The sequence below is a fragment of the Aulonocara sp. 'chitande type north' Nkhata Bay genome, linkage group LG7, assembly GCF_057382095.1.
Source record: "Aulonocara sp. 'chitande type north' Nkhata Bay isolate Kocher_YH1m ecotype deep benthic linkage group LG7, A_spYH_male_GT1.1, whole genome shotgun sequence".
Taxonomy (NCBI): Eukaryota; Metazoa; Chordata; class Actinopteri; order Cichliformes; family Cichlidae; genus Aulonocara; species Aulonocara sp. 'chitande type north' Nkhata Bay.
This window is the reverse complement of record NC_141350.1, coordinates 69,459,690-69,460,069: the sequence shown is the minus strand read 5'-3', so window position 1 is coordinate 69,460,069 and position 380 is coordinate 69,459,690.

Sequence of the window (380 nt, the reverse complement as noted above, 5' to 3'; positions counted from 1 at the left end):
TCTAATCAGATGCAGAAAAAAGGTCATTTTGTAAATGAAGAACAGATTTTTATTGGTTAAACCTGGACGTTTGTTTTGGTTGGATGGTTGTGAGAGGACGCCGCTCGCGTGCGCTGCTCTGGATTTAATCAAAGCGTCAGTTTTACAGCAGCTCAGTGAACGCGGCGCCGTCCTCTGCACTTTATTTAAAGATCAATAACAGCTGGATGACGGCTCGTTAAACGTGTGGTGGATTTGAACTGAAACCTGGATAATGTTGTTAGAAATGCGAGCGAGGTGACACGAGCGCGTGAACGGGCCGCTGAGGCCGCGGCTCGTTAAATCAGCAGCTCGTTATCTGCGTGTGAAGAAGAGCAGGCGGGTTAATAAAACTAGGCTTT